Source organism: Mercenaria mercenaria, chromosome 11 (assembly GCF_021730395.1).
Source record: "Mercenaria mercenaria strain notata chromosome 11, MADL_Memer_1, whole genome shotgun sequence".
NCBI lineage: Eukaryota > Metazoa > Mollusca > Bivalvia > Venerida > Veneridae > Mercenaria > Mercenaria mercenaria.
This window is the reverse complement of record NC_069371.1, coordinates 18,089,201-18,106,206: the sequence shown is the minus strand read 5'-3', so window position 1 is coordinate 18,106,206 and position 17,006 is coordinate 18,089,201.

Sequence of the window (17,006 nt, the reverse complement as noted above, 5' to 3'; positions counted from 1 at the left end):
GTGTCGTTGTTCATTGTCGTGTGTCGCAACACTCAATTTTTACTGTAACATTTTTTGCCAAACCCTAGCGCGACAATGAGAGATTCAAATGTTAAAACGTCGTGTGCCGTTGTACATTGTTGTCCGTCGCGTTGCAATTTCGTGTGTCGTTTCGTGTGTCGCGTTGATTGTAGTGTGTCGCCCTTTGATGTGGCATTAACCGTATTCCGTAATACAGCGATAGAACTTATATAATATTGCATGTGCAGGTAGCTGTGTGGTCAAAACCTTTACCTGCCTTGATTATGAATTCGAGACTTACGTCTTACCGTATTATTTATATAATATCCTCCATATATATATGAAGATTACACATATAAATACAATTTCAGACAATATTGAATACCCGTATATCCAAGTAAACACATATAAACATATTAGCAAAATAACTGATCTCTGGCTACTAAATTCTACGTATGTACATATACATAATTGCAACTTTTAATCAAGCATTAAATCTTGCTTTTTTCAAACTTTATCTGTAAAATTAAAGACGGGAAAATTCTCCCCTTTTCCCGATCAAATTTAAAACTTAAATTTATTGATAAAAATTACCCCCCCCCCCCCTTTTTTGGGTTTTTAATCCCCTTTAAACCATTTAAAACCGTTTTAATAATGCCCTTACAAAGGGGCTTTTTAAAAATTTACGGGTCCCCAAAGTTTTCCCCCAGAAAAAAAATTCTAAAAGGGAAGAAATCTTTAAAATTTGGAAATTTTTTCCCAAAAAAATAATGTAATGAAAAAAGCAAAAAGTTAAAACCCAATTCTTTTTTTAAAAAATGTTTTTGGTTTTTGATTTCAAACCCCGAGATAACATGGGGGGGAAGACTGACCTTTACCATTTTCTTGGGTTTTAACAATTTAACTAGTTTTTTTTTTAAAAAAGGTACAAATATTAAGGGAAAAAAACAAAAACCCCGGGAAAAATTTGGGGGTTTTGATCAATGCTGCGAGTAAATACTTACGCACAATAGTTTAAAATTATGTTTACCCGATATACCATGCCACCCCCCCTGCTTTTAAGGGGGGTTTTTTCGCCAATCAGGTTCAAAAGAAAAAAAGTAAGACCCTTTTGGCATGTCAAAAAAGGGTTTTTTAAACCCTTTAAAAGGTCGGCAGAAGTAAACGGAATTAACTGTCTTTTTGCCCTATGTCGTACTCAGAAAAGTTTATTTTTTTAAAAATTGTATTACGCAAAAAAATTTTTTTTGGGATAATCGTAAATAAATAAAATTTGTTATTTAACTTGTCAACTATCATTAAAAAGTAAAAACAAAATTAAACTATTTTTATGCTTACAAAAATTTTTATGGTATTCGTTGGTGAAAGCTATTTTGCCCGGAACAAAAGGGAAAAAATTTTATCCTCTTTAGGTTATAAAAGTTTTTCAAGGGATGCTGGGGGCGTATTTTGTAAATAATACAAAACCCGGTACAAAGGGAAAATCGGGTTTCCAAACCAATAAAATTAGGTATTTTTAAAGTTTTGGTCAAGTTTTAAAATTTATTCTTCAAAATTATTTTTTTTAATGAAGCTAAAGAGTTACAGAAAATAAAAAAAAACCCAATAAAATAAGAATTAAAAAAATTTTTATAAAGGGTGGGTTGATCGGGTTAGTGAAATAACATTACATCTTATTGTTTTTAAACTATACAGAAAATTACCGTTTTTGGGGGAAAAAATTTTAAACTCAAAAAATTTTAAACGTACAAAAAAATCATTTAAATTTACCATCAGAAAAGGCGAAAAAAGTATTTAAATCCCAAACAAAAGAACATAGAGGGATGCGCTCCATCGTTCAAAAAATTTGGCAATGTTTTTATTAAATTTTTTTATAGGGGCTCAACCGGGGTTTTTAATGTTTTCAAATGTTACAATTAGTAAATTCAGGGGTTAAAAGTCATCTTTAAAGTTGAAAAGATCCCCTTGACTTTTTTTTTAAATAAAGTATCAGTTATATACAAAGATTGAAATCTGTATTTTACTTCTTTTTAATAGGGAGTATGCACCGCCTGCTTTCCCCTTTTTTTTTTAAAATCCCAAAAAGGGCGGGAGTTTCGTTCGATCCTTTAAATTTTCTGTTTTTTCTTTTTATTAAAATTTATTAATTATTTTTTTTTGTCGTTAGGTCAATTCCTTTAGAATGTTTTTTTTTGTAATCATTGGGGGACTTTAAAAATTTTTCACTTGTTTATAACAGCCAAAATTGCAAGCGAATCATTTGCAATTTTTTAAATTTGAGTTCATAATAGAATTCTATTAAACATTATTTTTTAAACCACTCTGCTTTTAAGTATTAATATTTTTAACAGAAGGGCAACTAGAGATAACTCGCTTTTAAAGCGCCTCGGGTTTTAAAAAATCCCCCCCCCGCGGATCACGCGTTAACGTTTTTTGTGTCATTTTTTTAGGGGAAAAATTTAGTAAAGGGAGGGGGCTTAGGGATTTATGCGGGTTTTGTTGTCTAAAATATACTTTTTCTGAACTTGCACAAAAATTTTTGGGGGACATTTACCAGAAAATTTTTTTGATGTTATGTGGGGAAATATAAAAAACTATTAATTTAATTTAAATTTTCCCTTACACTTTACAAAGACTAAAAAAGGGGGGAGGGGGGGCCCTTAAAAATTGGGGTTTGGGTTATTGTCACGGGTCAAAATCCTGAAATATAAAAATTTTTTTTCCAAAGGGGCCGAAATTTAAGTGTTTTTAAATTTTGCTTCTTTTTTAAAAATAAACCAAAAAAAATTTTTAAAAAATTATTTATGTTGCTCATCTTTTTTAAATTTTCTTGTTTTTCATCCCTAAAATTTTGTCTTTAACATAGTTTCGGACGGATTTTTCTCGAAATTGTCGCGAAATAAAAGCGGGGTTATGATGTTAAGTTAGTCAATTTTTTTTTTCTTTTTCGGGTTTGTTTAAAAACATAAAATAATTATTACACTTTCTTCCAAATAACATAAAAACCATTTGTTAAAATTTTTTTTGGGATTTGACTTGGGTTTTTTTTTAAATTTAATAAAATTGTACGAAAAAAAGACAAAACCTGAAGAAAAATGGAAAACTATTTCTTGCAGTGAAGTAACCTTTTCCCTGAATGTTATTTGTCAAAACTATTTGCACCCCGGCTTTTATGAACCTGGGGGAAATTGTTTTTTTCTGTTAGCCGCCCATCCTTCAATCGGGTAGTGGCCAGGGGTCCTGAAACCCGCCCTCTATCTAGATTTTCGGTTACTTGTCCTCAAAAAACCCCGTGCATTGGCAGGTAGGGGTCTATAACCCTTATAGATACTAAAACTTTTCTTGAAATTACAAAGAGAATAAAATCATGAAAAATTAAATAAAAATTACATTTTTATTTTATTTAATTTTTGGGCCAGAAGTTAATATTATATTTATTTAGGGCCTATGGGGGCCCTAAAACCCCCGGCCGAGAAAGCATGCATAGAAAGACGCACCATAGGAAAACCCTTTTGCGATGGTAACAGGAAACAACGACGTCCAAAAAAGGTTTAAACAAACAACAGGTAAACGGTAAATTTTAAGTAAAATTTTTTTTCGCTTTAATTTAGGCGACGGTACACGTTGGGTTTGTAAAATTTTTTATTAATACATAGATTATCTTAAAATTTTTTTTCGTTAAAGAACCCCTATCGCTAGATTGCTAGATCTTTTTTTGTAAAAAAAATAACTTTAAAATAAGTAAAATCACAGAAAAAACCGGGAATTTTGATAAATTTAAAAACGCAAAATTCATACAGCGCGATCGTAATTTTTTTTTTTGTTTTAAAATAAGTAAAGTTTTAATTGGGCATAGCCCTTTAAATTTTGACTTTAGGCTATAAAGTGCAAAAAAACAATCGAAAAACAAAAAGAAAGGCAAATTGCCCGCTTTTTTTAAAAACTTGGAGAAAAACGGAAAACGTATTTTTTAAACAATTCAAATTTACAAATTTATAAAAGGGGGAAGATAACCGAATTTTGGGGGGTTAGGCCTTTTAAAAGGGGGGTTGGGGGGCGTGGCCGGTAAATTTTTATAAAAACCGGGGTTTTTTTTAAACAATCGTACGTTTATAAAATGTTTTAAATGGTTTTAATTTATGGGTTTTTAAATTTTTTAAATTTTTAAAAAGTTTTCTGTTAATAAAATAAAGAGTAAGTGTATTTTTTTTTTCCCTTGACTGTGGCAGTTTTTTTTGGGGCGTATAAAGGTTTTAATAAGGAAAATCGCGGCCCCTTTCCCCGGGATGCCTAAATTTAAAAAATTTTTAAAATTAAATCTCATAATTTTTTTTTTTTTGGGCCCAATTTTTAGACAAAATTTTAGGGGGGGGTGGGGGGGGTGGGGGTATAACTTTTCAAACATTACTTTAACTAAAAAAAAAACAGCCAAAATCCAGACATTTTCCCAAAATTTTAACCCCGGGGTTTTGAAAAAAGGGCCCCCTTTTAATTATAAAATTTAATTAAATTCTTTTGGGAATAAAACCCGGGGGCCCCCGCCCAAAACTGGCAAGGGGTCTAAAAATTCATATTTCGCTGGGCCTACGATTTTTTTGCGGGGAAAAGTCCAACTACGCAGCGCAGCGTAAACAAATAAAAATGAATAAAACAAAAAAAAGTATTAAAAAGAAAAAAAACCTTTTTTACGGGAAAAATGTTTTTAAAAAAAAAAAGGGTTTTCATATTTTTCCCCCGATTATTTTTTTTGGTTCATCCCCCGGGAAACGATGTATTTTTATTTTTTTTAAACCCCGGGGAAAAATTTAACGATCGCATATTAAAAATAAAAGCACTCCCCGCTATTCTTTTTAAATTTCCCGGGACCTCACCTGTCCTGTAGGGTTTTACCGGGGGGCCAAAGGCCCTTCCATTCATTAAGCAAAAATTTTACTTTTTTCTTTAAAATTTTTCCAATTCAATAATTTGTGCTAGTGTTTGTTTTTTTTCTGATGCCGTGAAATTTAAAACACGTGCAGACCTAAAAATATTTTTTGACCACTGACCTTCAAGTTTTTCGATAAAAGGTTGTATTTTTTTTTATTTTTGTGTTTAATTTTCAAAACTCGCCCCCTACAAGGAAAATAGGCTCACGTACGAAAAAACGCGGGGAAGGCATTCATTAATTAAAAAATTTTCGCTTCAAACTTTCGTATCGAGAGAATATTTTTAAACTAAAATTTCTTAGAGCTTTTTAATGAGATTTTTAATGTAAATAGTCAAAAAATCAAAAAAAACAGTTTTTTTGAAATTTAAATTACCTGTAAAATTTCATACGTGCATTCTTTAAATAGTTTTTTTTTTTACCCAAAAAATTTTTTTTTAGCCCGCTGCGACCAAAAAATTCCGACTTTCGGTCAGTTTAAACCCAAAAAAAACAAATAAAAATAAAAAATAATAAAAAAATGGATCTTTTTAAAAAAAAGGCCAACTTTACTTTAGAGCGGTTTTAAGTAATACTAATAGTTTAAAATTGCACATTTATCGAAAAAACCTTTATGGCCCGCGAAAGGGGAAAAAACCAAAATTTAGGCATTACCAACTTTTTAAACATCGGCCCTTCCCGGAAAATCGATAAATTTGCCTGAAATAAAAAAGGGAAAAAAAAAATTTTAAACTTAAATAAAAAATTTTCTTTTTGGGAAATTTCAAAAATTCAACCCCCAAAAATTAAAGTTTAATTTATTCGGAATTATGAATATTTTTTTTAAAAATAATATTTTAATTTTTTGGTTTGGGCCCTTTTTGATTTTAAAACCCGACCCTTCATTTTCAAAAGGGACTGGGTTTGGAAACGGGTAAAAAACTGTTTTTTTCAAATAAAAACAGTTTTAAAATTTGGGGATTTTTTCCCGAAAATTTAATAAAAAAATCGTTTCCCCCTTTAAAAATGTAGAAAAGTTATTCAATTTTCTTTTTTGGGGTAATTTATTTTAAATTTTAAATTTTTTGGTTTGTTTGGTCCTTTTTGCTTTTTAATGTGTACAGTAAACATTTTTTAAAAAATTTCCGGCTTCTTCCGCCTTTATCCGTAAAAACCGGAAGCTTTTTGGGAAAATTTTGTCTTCTGCGGGACTGACTTTGTCGGTGTTTGAATTGTAGACAGCTTTAAACATTAAAAAAAAATTGAGTTTTGTAATTAAAGATTAAAACTTTTTAAATTTTGTTGAACTGAAAAAACGCCGAAACCTAGATCCGTTGTCGTTTAAAAAAACGTATGGATTTTTTAGTTTTCCCAATTGCTTTTTGTTTTAAAAAATGCTTTTTTTTCACCAAAAAATACTTAAAGAAACTTTTCTCACCTTTTCCCTTTAAAATATGGGCTGTCAGTAATTTTTGTTTAAAAGCTTTTTTTAAAAATTTATAGCGTTTGGAAAATTTTCCAGATACTTTAAAATCATTATTTTTTTTGCCAAAATCGATCGGGAAAGACTTTTTTATTGCCGCGGCGGCCCGGGTTCGCCCTCCTACGGGGCCATCTTTTTTTTTTTTCTTTGGGGGAAAATTTTAAAAATTTTAGAACCCAAAAAAAAAAATTTTGTTTTTTTTTATTCTTTGATTGCCAAAACCCTTTTTTTTGGGGGGGTTGTTTTAGCCTTGATGAACTAAAAATTCTGTTTCTTTCCGAACCTATTATAATTTTTCTGTATTTTTAAATTAATTTTTTTTGTGTTTTTTTTTTTGAACATTTTTTAATCTTTCCCTTTTTAAAATTTTTGCGTTACCCGTTTATTTTTTTTAGTTCAAGATTGCAAAAAAATAAACTTTTGCATAAACTTTTTTTTGTAAAAAATTTTTCCCTTAAAAATTTTCCCTTGGGATTTTTTTGGGTGTTTTTACAAAATTGCCTAGGGGAAAACAATACCCGGGGTCAGTGTTGTTTCAAGGGGTCATAAAATTTTGTTACCCCCTTACTATAAGGTTGGGAAATTTTTTTATTTTTTAAGGGTTTTTGCGTTGTAAAAATTTTTTTTCCCACTTTTTCTGTTTTTTTTTGCCCTTTCCCCTTTTTTTTCAGGATTTTTTTTACGATTTTTACCCTTATTCATGAATCGTATGACATTTGGAAGAATCAGAAAAAAATTTAAAATTTAACATCGTTAAATTTTGTTTTTGAAAAGTTTTTGGGCCAAAAATTTCACAAAAAATTTTTAAAGGTTTTTAAATTAGATAATTCTTTTATTCAAATTTGGAATTTGAAAATTTTTTTTTTTTATTTTCCCCCCTTGTAACAAATATTTAAAATTTTCAAGTTATCCCATGGTATAGTTTTGTCAAGTTTTCAAGCCACAAAAATTTGGATATTAAATTTTGGGCACGTAAAAAAAAAAAATTTAAATTCCTTGCCAGGCAAAAACCAATAATGAACTTTTTCTATTTTTTCAATTTGGACAGTACAATTAATTATAAAAAGGGGGTGCATCCCAAAAAAAATACGGGTGAATGGCAGACTTTTTGATCTTGATCATCCCCGGAGTGCGGGTGACTTTGATCAAAATAAATTAAAAAGGGAAGGCCCAATAGTGTCTTTTTTTGGTTAAGGAAGTATAACTCTTTTTTCTATACTTATTTTTCTTTAAAGCGCCGGCCGCCAGATCGTTCGGCAAAAAAAAAAAAATATTTTTTTAGATATCTTAAAAAAAGCTATTTTTTCTTTTCTTGGGCTTAAAAAACAAATTTCCCGGGCCCAAAATTGAGGGTTGGGGGAAATACAGGGAAAATTTTGCTGTTTTATTTTCCCTTTTTCGATGAAAATCGGATTAAAAAAAAACGTCAGTGCTTCAAAATTTTTGAAAAAAATTTAGAAAAAAAAGGGCTTATTTTCAAGGGCCATAATATTGAAAGAAAGAGGAAGTTTACGCTTTCTAAATATTTAGAAAAAACCATTCATTTTCCTTGAATTTTTTTTTCTTTACGGGTCAGTTTCTTGTGCGTAATTTAATTTCTTTTTTGTACAAAAAGTTTTCTTTTAGCATGAGTTTCAGGTTTTAAAAAAAAGTAAATAAAAATTTTTCGACTTTTTCCCAAATTTTCACTTAAATAATTTTTAAAATTTTTCTTTAAATTAAGTAATGGGTTAGAAAAACCCCCCCGCCTGAAAATTTGCACGGGAAAATGAATTCCCCCTTTTTTTACTACAACAAAACATTTTAGAAACGGAAATCAACGATTTTCTTTCGGGGTTAGCGATATATCGGATTTTTGGGTTTTATTGTTTTTTTAATCTTCCCGCTTTATGGGTTTTTCGGTTTGGTTCTAAAAGTTGGTTTTTGGGTTTTCGACCAACATAGGCAGACCACCCAAAAGGGTATTTGACGGGAATTAAACCATGAATGACAAAAATTTTTTTTTAATTTACAAAGGAAAAGAAAACCGTTTACACGAAACGTTTTCCCAAAGTTTATTGTTTATTTCAGTCCTCCTTTCATGTTTACGTATAAAAACATGACATATAAAAAATTTTAAAAACACAATAAAGGGCCCACAAAAATTTGTGAATTACAAGGACAAATTTTATATAAAATTTCTTACATTTCACTATTTCCAAAATAAATTTTCATATATTACAGAAAAAGCAAGACTTGTCTGTTTTTTTAAAAACCAAAGTTGGGTCCAAAAATTTTTAAATTAAAAAAAGGGTTTTTGGGACCCGGGAAAAATTAGACGGGGCACTAAATGTGCGTTTAGTAAAAAATGGCTTAAAAAAATCAATTTCCCCCCCCAATCAGTTTGGGGTGAGAACAATTACAGTTACTCTTACTTAACACTAAAATCCCTGAAATTTTTAAAAAGAATCTACTTACAATTTGTAAAAAAAATTTTTTAAAAAAAATTTTAAAAGCCTATCTTTACAGGTACAAAAAACCCGGGAATTTTTTATATAAGTATACTTTTTTTTTTTTTTTTAAGTATATCATAACGGTTTTTGAAACTTTTCTTTTTAAAATTTTGGGATTTTGTAAATTAACAAACCATTTATCTTGCATTTAACTCTCAAAGTTTAAAAAATTTTGAAAAACCCTTTTCTAATAGAAGTTTCGTTCCCAGTATAAAGCGGACGCTTAGAATAACAGGGTTACCCTCGATTTTTGTTATTGAATTTTGGGGCGTGCGCCGGGAAAATTTCAAACTGTAACCGAAAATGCACCCGTAATTAAAAATTAAAAGGCGAAAAGGGGGTTTTTATTTTTTTTTATAAATTAATTAATTTCACGTGTCCCGCCATAAAATTTTGCAGTCAACAATAAAAAACCCCTGATTAGGGGATAAAAAAGGTAACACGTGTATCTTGTGAATTCAGTTTTCAAAAATTACGACAAAATTACGACAAAATTTTTTTCAAAGTTTGAAACATGATTACCTTTTTTAACATAGACCCGTTAGATTCAGGAAAATTTTAAATTTTAAATTAAAATTTAGCTTCGCCCCTAGAAAACCAACATTTTGCCGGGGTTTTTTGACCAGCATTTCCCCGCCCGTTGGCCCCGGTCCCTGTGTTCGCGGTCAACTTTTTTCCTTTACGGCAAACTATCGATTTAAAACCCGGAGCAGTTATTCGCCATTTTAAAAAGACACGGGACAGCAAGTTCCGTAATCGCCTTGCTTTTTGCAAAAATATTTAAACCCCCTCGGCTAAAAAATCACGGCTAGGGTTTTTAGGGTTTTGAGAAACATGGCTAGGGTTTTTTTTTTTTTTACACAGAAAACAAAAATTCCCGATACATCTGCTTTCCCAAGGCGGTGCTCTTATTTTTGGGAAAAGGAGGTGCCCGTTTTTTCGTTTTTATTTCCTGAATTTTTCTTTTTTAGTGAAAGTTTTGTTTTTTTGTTTATTTTTCCCGTTACTCATTAAATGGGGCGTATGTCATAAAAATTTTTTCAAAAATTATTTTTTTCTTTTTACAGGGCATCTAAAACGCAAAAACCGGGCATGCGGTTTGACATCAAAATGTTGAATTGAACTGGGATTTGGACTTAAATCTCAGAAATTAAATTTCCTTAAAAAATTGGGTTTATAAAAACGAAGTGGAAGGCTTTAGGAAAGGGGGTAAACATTTTTTTCTCTTTGGAGAAAAAGAGATACAATTTTCTCGTTTTAATTCAAAATTTAGCAAATTTAAGGGGGCAACCCATAATCCCAAAAAGCTGAAAATTTTAGCATGTGAGAAAAGGAAATTTTACTTTTTTCAAAGACAGCAAAAAAGTTTTTTGTTGTATATTTTATCGGAAACGCTGCAAAACCACTGTCAGGAAACTCTTTGAAAAAATTTGGGGTGGGGACCTTTTTTATGTTTTTGGGCCGCCTTGGTGGGACGGTATTAAGGTTGGTTTTATATGAAAAACTTCGATTAAAATCTGTTTACCTCGAAGTGGAAAAAAATTGCTTTTATTAAAAAAATTTCCCCTAAGAAAAAAAGCCTCTGCGTTGGATCGCTGCCCTTTTTTGCCCTCTTCTGAAAAAAATTTTTACTTTAGGAAAAAACTCGCTTTGGCCACTACTTGTCTAAAATGTGACCTCTATTCCCTTGTCTCTCCTTCCGATGCGACTCCCAAAATCCGATGCCTCGAAACTGAATCGGGAAAGGCCCCACGACTGAGCTGCATGGCTAACGGATATTAAATTTTTTGTAAAAAGTTTTTGTGATGTTAAAATAAGTGTTCATCACGTTGAACGACAACGGCCGCCCTACTTCGGTTTTCCCAAAAAGCTAACTTTTTTAAATTAAATTTGGTTTTTCAATTCCTGTGCAATCCACTTTTTGCAGCGACAATTCAATTGGAAAACGAATACACTGCAAACACTTTTAGCTGATACCAACGCGAAGGAACCAAAAGGGGCATTTAAAATGGGTATTGACAACTAAATTTGCGGGACTCTTCTTTTTTTTATATGAAACAGGGGGAACTTCCAGTGGGCAGGCACCGGGGTTTAAAAAACACACCCTGGGCCATTTGAAAAAGACTGTTTTCCCTTTGTTACCTTATCTTGAGGGGTGTTTTTTTTAGTAAGGGAAAAAAAACGAAAGAAGGGCTTTTTTCCTTTACAAGTTAAGTTTTTTTACGAAGGAAAAAGCTACCCAAAATTTTAGGGATAAAATTTTTTAAATAATTTCAACCAAAACAAAAAATTTAAAAGAAAGGGAAAGATTTTACAGAGCCCAAAAAAGCGTTTTTTTTGAATATGTTATTTTTTACCCTTTTTTTTCGCGCCCTTTTCTTATTTTTAATGTCTTTATTTTCCCCAGAGCGCGAGTCGGGGACGGTTTTAAACATTGGTTTTTCAATGTGAATTTCCAGAACCTTTTTCTTTAAAAAAAAAAAAAACGAAAAAAAAAAAAAAAAAAAAAAAAAGAAGGAAATTTAGTTATTTTAAAAAAAATTTTTATGCACTTTAATTTTTTGTTTTTACCGGGGTTTTTCCTTTTATTTCTTTTCAGGTTCATTCTTTTAAAATTCGAAAATTTCCCAAAGGGTTTTAAAAAAAAATTTAAAAAGTCAGTTTTTTAGTTAAACATAAGTTTGTTTTGTTGGTTTGTTTTGAAACTTAGCGCCATAGAAACGTGTTTCGTTATGTAATGGGCAGGGCAGTTAAAACCCAACCGGGGTTCATTGGGTTTAAAAAAACCCAAACTCCGCAAGTACTTGCCCAAATTCCCCCCAAAAAAAACCAAAGGGGGGGGGGGGGGGGGGGAAAAATGGGGGGGGGTTTTAAAGGGGGAAGGGGGGGGGGGTTGGGGGGGGGGGGGATTTTTTAAAAGATGTCACGGATTTGAGGCCAACCCCGCCCGCACAATCTAAACTCACGACTCCGCGGGAAATTTTTTCTGCGTTTCCCATTTTGGGGGGGGAAACGGGGGACCTAAAACAAATTTTAAAAGTGGGTTTATTTAAAAAACAATGGTTTCATTGTCGCAGGGTAAATACACTAATGATGATAAATGCACAAGGGCAAAACCTTTTTTTTAAATTTTATAAAATGAAAAACGGGATCAGTTAAAAATTGGGTTTTTTACGGGAAAAAGGTACTGATGTTAAAACAATTTTTTATTTTTTACAATGTTTTTTTGGGGTTAAGGTACCCTCGACTTTTTTCACAGTGTATTTAAAAAAATTTTCAATTTGCCCGCACTGGGGTTTTTTTTTACTTGTTATAGTGTCGTACCCATATGAAAATAAATTTTATTTTACCCAAAAAAGCGAAATGCATGTTTTCAAGAAAAATGAAATCTTTGTTGTATATTCAGTTTTTTTCCATTTTTGTAGCCCATTTTTTTCCAAAAAAAACTTGAAAAATCTCGGACAACGTAACTTTTATCAAATTTATGAGTTTGAGGCGTTCGAAGAACAGTTAAACCCCGTTGAAAAGCATTTAAAATCATTTTTCTTTTTTTTTCAAAAAAATCTAGGGAAATTGAAATCATGATGTGCCCTTTTTAACAAGGGGGGCATGGGAATTTCCCTCAGTTTTGGCTTTTTTTATCCGGAGCAAAATTGTTTTTTTCGGTTTCCGTCCGGCTGTCCATCTGGTGCTTTTAATGCGGGGAAATATTTAAAATAGAATCGCCACTTTTTAAATTTAATTTTTTTAAAAATTTTCGTAATATTATCCCATTTGACCGGTTTAAAGGGAGAATTTGTGTTCTTGGGTTTGTTTTAATAAACATGAAAATGCTTAAAATGCAAAAAATATTTAATTTAAAAATTCATTTAGATGTTTAATTTTTAAAATTTTTAAGCTTTTTTTCAACACACTTTTGCGGATCCATGATGTGTGCAGAGGGGGGACGTCGCTGGGCGTCGAAACAATCGCCCCTCTCCGATGCCGGTTTGGGAAAATTCACTTGGGGCGTTGAAAACCCTGCCCGGAAGCCAAACGAGCTTGCCCTTTTGGGCGGAAGGGGGTGTGGGGTTTTACCCGGGAACCGCCCCAGTTTAAATAATTCGGCAGAGGTAAAAAATTTAGGCTTTCTCCCCATCAAAGCTTTAAAAGTCGCCATATGAGCTAAAAAAGGTTTCCCGGGGGCGGGGTTAAACCCAACCCAAAAGATGCCTTTTGGGTAAGGGGGAGTCATGTTTTTTAGGCTTTTCCCGGGGTACGCCCCCCTTTGGGTTTAGATAGAAAATAGCTAAAATGGGCCCAAGGTCATACTTTCATATAATTTTTACATTCTGGTTTTTCAAATATCATCTTTGAAGTTACTTGTTAATCAAAGTGGGAAAGGGAAAAATTTTAAAAAATGTATTATTGAACCTCCTTCCCGGAAAAGTTCCTTTGGTTTTTTAAAACTTTTCAAAAAAAAAAAACTGCGTAAACTCCCTAAGGGAAAAGTTTTAACCACTACGGCTCTATAGCGTTTTATTTTCTTTAATTTTTATTTTTAATGTGATTTTTTAAATTTTATAAGCGTTTTGAGAAAAAATTTATTCAAGGGGGCCCCGGGAAATCCCCCCCCCCCCCCACCCCCTACCCCCCCCATTCCCCCCCCCCCCTCCCCCCCCCCCCCCCCCCCCCAACCCCCCCTGGCCCCCCGGGGGCGTATTGTAATTTTAGTAAAGAAAAAAACCGGTTCAAAAGTGTAAAATTTTTGTGTTTCACTAAAAAAAAATAATTTGGTTGACGTTTAACTTTTTTTACACGCACTTATTGAATGAAATTTTTCGGACCGGGTTTGGGGAATAAATTTTTTACTATTTTTCCCCCCAACCCATCTATAAAAATTTCCCCAATTTCAGGGGGTCAAGTAAATTTTTTAAATTAAAAAATTTTTCCCTTTTAATTACGACTTAATTCAGGAAAAAAAAAATGTTTTTAATTTAGACAAAATTAATTGCATATACTAGGGGCCCAGACAAAATAAGGGGGAAGTGTTATTTTAAAAAACAACCTTCAATGGAAAAAAAAAGGGTCCCCTTAAAAAAAAAACGTATAGTCAAAAAAAAGTTTGGGCAGATTTTTTCATGCTTTTATCGCAGGGAAATTTTTCATTCAAAATTACATTCCCTTTTCCCCAAAAACTTTTTTCCCAGTTTAATTTCAAAAATGAAGTGGTTATAAGTATTTCATTATGCGTTAATTTTAATTTGTTTATTCGATTTTAAAATGCATGAAGGGTAGTTTTTTTAAACAACCCGAACGGGATCTGAACTTTTTTACTACAAATTTTAACTTTTTTCTAAAAAATTTACAATATACCAGTAGAGATATTGTCCGAAGTATTTGAGCAATAAGTACTGATTATGATACAAAAAGAAATGTTATCCTAAAAAAAATTTAAAAAACCCAAAAAAAAGACGTGAAAAAGGGGGTATGCCTTTGATCTTCGGGTTGACGGATGATATAAACGTGGCCCTACGTATCCATTAGTTGTTTCGTTTTACCCGGTTTTTTTGCTTTTTTCCATGTGTTATTATGCATTATCTTTGTGACGAAGCCCGTTAAAAATTTAAATTTTGTTTTTTTTATATTTTCGGGATTTTTGGGGACATTGTTATGATTTCTGCAAATTTTAACTTTTTTTTTCTGTTTTGTTTTAAAATAAAATTTAAAACCCTTTTAAACCAATTTTTAAAAGCATCTTTCATTCAAAATGATTAGGTTTTTTTAAAAAAGTTTTTGTACAAATTTCGGAGACCCTATTTGGACTCGTACCCCGCTGAGAAAACCATTTTGGACAGCCGCCCAGGCGAGTTCAATATTTTTTCTCAACTGGGTCGAGTCCAAAAATATCTGTATTGTAAGTACAATTTTTAAATAACCTTTTTTTTCTATATTTTATTTTTTCTTACTATATTAAAAGTTTTAAAATTTAAAAAGGGTTTTACTGAAAAATTTTATTCCCGCCTTTTCTAGTTTTTCCCAGATTTGTATGAGTTTCAAATTTTTATTTTTCAGAACAAAGTTTAACCCTTTTTTCCTTTTTTTTATATTTTATTTCACTTTTACTAAAATCCCTAATTCATTGAAATTTTTTTTTTTTTCTACTTTCATCATGAAAAAAGGAATTGGGGCAAAAATCCCCACCAAAAGCCCCCTTTGGGGATTTGGGTGGTAATAATACTTGGGGGTGAATTATTATGCCCCCCCGACCCTTGTCACAAGTTTTGGTTTAAGATCGGATGAAAACTGTTCGGAAATTTTAAGAGCGGACAAGGCTTTAAATTCCCTGTTTTTCGAGGAATTCCCCCCGGGCTATTTTTAATCAAAAGTGGGGTACCCCTTTTTTCTAGTTTTCGAAAAATTTGGCCGAGTGGGAATGCCCCAAAAACATTGGGCAGCAAGTCTGGTTTAAGATCCACGAAAACTAGTTTTAAGGGGCATACAAGTTTTGAATGGTGCCCCCGTCCGTTTCCATTCATAATCCCTTTCCATTTTGGGTTTTTTAACCCTTTAAAAAAAATTTCGAAGGGAGGTATTCAGACCCGTCTTTGGGTGGGAAAACCCAATTTTTAGGTTTCGCCGGAACGGTTCTTTTAGCGACTTTTCAAATATTCCAAAATCTGATGATCCTTTTTAAATGTATTTTTAAGTTTTTGATTATTAACAAAGTTTTAATTTCTTAACAGATAGCATTGTTATCCCTTGAATCTTTTTTGGGGTGTTGGGAAACAAAAAGAAAGAAAAAAAAAAAAAACCCAAATTAAAACAAGATTTTTAAAAGGGATAAATCCCAAAATCTGTACCTAGACGCCTACTGAATCCGTTTTTCATTTTGAACATTTTTTACGCGTTTCGGGCTTTTTTCGTAGATTAACACGGGACTGGGGGGAACCATCCCAAATTTTCAGAAAATACGGTTTTTTTTAAAGCCCCGTGCGGCCAAATTTTCAGGGAAAAAACAGGATTTTTGTCGCACATGCTTCCCCTTTAAACTGTAATAAATTGTTCGGTCCGTGGTTTCAAATGGGAAAGTTCGCGATTGGTTTGATAAAATAAGTAAAAGAATAATGAGATGTTAAAAAATGTTTGATTTTCCCTTTCGGGGTTTGGAATTTTTTTTGGGGTACTTAGATTTTTTTCGCTTCCATTTCCTTTTTTCCGCTAGCGGATCGACATGTCCCCCCGAAAAAATATTTTTGAAATTATTTTTTTCTACCTTTCCTTTTTTGGTTTTATTTTTAGAACCGGTTTTAGTTTTTTGTACATAAAGGGAAATAAAAAAATATCTATTTGAAAAAAAGCCGCCCCGTATTAAAGCTGTATTTTATCCCCTTTAAATATGTGAAAAATTTTCAAAACACCAAAAGAATGCGGTGTAAACCGTTTTCAGTGGGGTTTTCCCCGGGGGGCATTAAATTTATATTTTTAAAATTTTTTCATCCCCAGATGTTTAATTTTGCATAAAAAACTACTTTTTTTTCCCGGGGGCCGCCCTTGGGAAATTTAAAGGGGGAAAAACCGTGTGCAAACAAAGGGAATTTTTCCCTGCTGTTTTAAAACCCCATTTTTTTTTTTTGAAATGCTTTCCCAGGGGCGTATATGTAATTTTCGCAGATTGAAAAAACTGGTATCTGCGTCTTTTTTCTTTCATTAAAAAAACCCCTTCTTGAAGCATTAAAGGGTGCAATCTAAACCATAGAAGGGTTTTTTCGTATCAGTATTTCGGGCCCAAAAACGCTGGACCCCCCCCCCCCCCCCATTGTTCTACTTTTCTTTCCCCCCTTTATCCCCCTTTTAAAAACTCTGGTCAATTCAATTTTTTAGGGCAACCCGGGAAGGTTAAAGAAACCCCGTGTTTAAAATGTGGGGGTTTTTTTGTCTTTAGGTTTCATGTTTATGATTTTTTTAATATCAGTTAGTATGTTTATATCTAATTTCCTTTGAAGAATTTTTTATAAACAGCTTGGGGGAAGGGGCACTGCGTTCGCTCATCCGTACTCCAACTGCGTGCCCCCTACTCAATTTAACCAAAAGTAAAGTTTATTATCCCTGAAATTTTGATCGGGTCCACCAAATTTTGAAAATTTAA